The following is a 3,257-nucleotide window of genomic DNA, read 5'->3' as shown; positions in this document are numbered from 1 at the left end:
TCTCGATTGATCTGTGTTCAGTTTTTCAAGGCCTGTCCACTGTGCCAACTTATAACTAAATCCGAGGGGGGTGCGATGGGGAAGTTCCCTTGTTAGAACTACTTAAACCTAACTAACCTAAGGACATCACATACATCGATGCCCGAGGCAGGTTTCGAACCTGCGACCGTAGCGGTCGCGCGGTGCCAGACTGCAGCGTCTAGAACCGCTCTGCCACTCCGGTCGGTTGAATCGGCGGTAAAACCGCTAGTAATGAGTAAAATGGGCAGGGGCACTACGAATGTAGTATGTGGACATTAAGTTGTGAGTCTCACGGGCAGCATGCGAGGGATAAATCCCTGCAGTCGCAGGCTCAGTCGGTGGCTCAGATGGGCAGAGCGTCTGCCAGGCAAGCAGGAGATCCCGGGTTCGAGTCCCGGTCGGAGCACCTATTTTCAACTGCCCCAGTTGACTTATATCAACGCCTGTATGCAGCTACGGGTATTCATTTCATTGTAAATTTATTATTAATATTACAGATGGGAGCCCTGTGAACGAACACGCTGAGCTACCATGCCTGCGATTACTAGTCAATGACTCTACCTCTAGATCACGGGCATTCCCCACGACGAAGCTACAGTTCCCCACGGTGCAGGAAACGGTGGTGGCCGCACTCCGCAACCGGCACAGAACCAGCCACGCCAGCGCTCTAGGCATGCCTGTGGCGGCAGCTGCGGTGGGCGCGGCCGGAGCTGCAGCGGAGAGACGCCTCGTCCCGTCCTTTAGCGGCCGACGGCCGCGGCGAAGGTCGCTGCCTGGAGACGTGCGACACGCAATCGCGCAACACACTCGCGTGGGCGGTACGCGCCGACACGCGGCCGGCCGGCTGCGTGCAAGCGCGCGGGGCACCGCCACAGCCGCCGCTGCTAGCCGTAGCGTTCGCAGCTACACCTCACGTCTGACACGCACTTCCGGCCGCGCTAGCGGCGCTGGCATGTCAGCCGTTCGACACGACCGGGCCGCGACGCGCTCGGAATAACGCGAGCCGCCGTGTGGACGCCGGAAACTCAAGGGTTCTCACCAGTGAGCGAGGTCGTACGCTGCCGCGTTAGGGGCTGATGCCGACGTTAGTTCGTACACTCATTTTGCCTGTGGTAGTCACAAAGTTATAAAGCAACCCGCCAGGGTAGCCGAGAGCGCTAACGCGCTGCTTCCTGGACTCTGGTAGGCGCGCCGGCCCCGGATCGAATCCGCCCGACCGATTAACGACGAGTGCCGATGTGCCGGCCAACCTGGATGTGGTTTTTAGGCGGTTTTCCACATCGCGCAAGGTGAATACCTGGCTGGTCCCCATGTTACACGGTTCGCAGACATCTGAACACTTTCGCACTGTTCCATGGATTACACTCGACGCAGACAGCTGGGGTACACTAATTCCGTCCTGGGGGGTATGGGGTGGCGGCAGGAAGGGCATCCGGCCATCCCTTACACATTAACATGCCAAATGCGTTTAACGACGGGTGACCCTGCGTAACTGCGGGACAAGGCTCAAGCGATAGCGATAGAATGTCATAAAGTTATAAAGCGATAAAAAGTGAAATTAAAAGTAAGGGAGTGACATTAAGAGTGGAATCGGAATTTCACTCTCAAATGCAGAGGAGAGACCAAATAGGTGGAAATATACTGAAGAGCCCAAGAAACTGGTACACCCGCCTAATATCGTGTAGGCCCCTCGCGAGAACGCAGAATCGCAGCACCACGGCGTGGCATGGACTCGACTAATGTTTGAAGTAGTGCTGGAGGGAATTGACACCATGAAACCTATAGGGCTGCCCATAAACCCGTAAGAGTACAAGAAGGTGGAGATCTGTCAATAATGTTCATGTCTGGGGAGTTTTGTGGCCAGCGGAAATGAACTCATAAGAGTATTCCTGGAGCACTGTGTCGCAATTCTGGACGTTGGGGTGTTGCGTTGTCCTCATGGAATTCCCCGTCGTAATGCGCAATGGACATGAATGGATGCAGGTGATCAGACAGGATGTTTATGTACGTGTCACCTGTCAGAGCCGTATATAGGGGTATCAAATGTCCCACATCACTCCAATTGCACGCGCCTCACACCGTCACAGAGCCTCCACCAATTTGAACAGTCCTCTGAAGGTATGCAGGGTCCATGGATTCATGAGGTTGTCTCCTTACCCGTACACGTCCATTCACTCGATATAATTTGAAACGAGAATCGTGCGACCAGGGAACATGTTTTCAGTCATCAACAATCCAGTATCGGTGTTAACGGGCCCAGGCGAGGCGTGAAGCTTTGTATCGTGCAGTCATCAAGGGTACACGAGTGGGCCTTCGGCTCCGAAAGCCCACATCGATGATGTTTCTTTGAATGGTTCGGACGCTGACACTTGTTGATCGCCCAGCCACTGTAGCAGCAGTAAACGATCTAGCAACTGCGTCATATACTTGTTATATAGGCGTTGCCGATTGCAGCGGGGTACTCTGCTTGTTTATATACCTCTCTAATTGAATACGCATCGCTATACCAGTTTCTTTGGCAATTCAGTGTACTTGCATGGCGTGATTATCGCAATGGAAGGCAATCTGAGGCCGTATCTGAGTTGAAAAGTGCGATATGAGTGCAGTACATTGATTATAGTACATTGAGGGGCAAGATTTGTCTGGTGGTATGATAGAAGAAGAAGCAGGAGTCGATAAGGAAAAGGGATGGGCTCCAGTATTAGACTCAGAATTTAAAAGATCTTTGGAAGGTGGTTCAAATGGTTCAAATGGCTCTGAGCACTATGAGACTTAACATCTGAGGTCATCAGTCCCCTAGAACTTAGAACTACTTAAACCTAACTAACCTAAGGACATCACACACATCTATGCCCGAGGCAGGATTCGAACCTGCGACCGTAGCAGTCGCGCGGTTCCGGACTGAAGCGCCTAGAACCACTCGGCCACCGCGGCCGGCAGCTTTGGAAGACTTTAGATCAAATAAGGCAGAACGGATATATGAAATCCCATCGGAATTTCTAAAATCATATCCGGGAATGGCAAACAAAGCGACTTATCACATTGGTGTGTAATAGAACGAATGCGACTGGCGATAATCCATCTGTATTTTAAAGAAAAAATAAATAAAAAATAAAAATAAAAAAAATAAAAAGGAAGAAGAGAAACAGCATCCACGCGATTCCGAAGATAGCAGGAGATGACAAATATGAGAATTACTGCGCAACCAGTTGAACAACTCCTGCATCCATGCTTCT

General features: G+C 51.7%; 1 non-coding gene across 1 annotated transcript; it reads left to right on the top strand.

Annotated features, from left to right (window-relative positions):
* The first annotated feature begins 350 nt into the window (after window positions 1-350).
* Window positions 351-427, top strand: Trnaa-ggc (transfer RNA alanine (anticodon GGC)). The gene has a single exon. It is a non-coding gene; the product is annotated as a tRNA-Ala (tRNA).
* The last annotated feature ends 2,830 nt before the right edge of the window (window positions 428-3,257 follow it).

The sequence above is a fragment of the Schistocerca nitens genome, chromosome 8 (assembly GCF_023898315.1).
Source record: "Schistocerca nitens isolate TAMUIC-IGC-003100 chromosome 8, iqSchNite1.1, whole genome shotgun sequence".
NCBI classification, from domain to species: Eukaryota; Metazoa; Arthropoda; class Insecta; order Orthoptera; family Acrididae; genus Schistocerca; species Schistocerca nitens.
The sequence above is the reverse complement of the archived record's forward strand: the minus strand, read 5'-3'. Positions and strand labels throughout refer to the sequence as shown.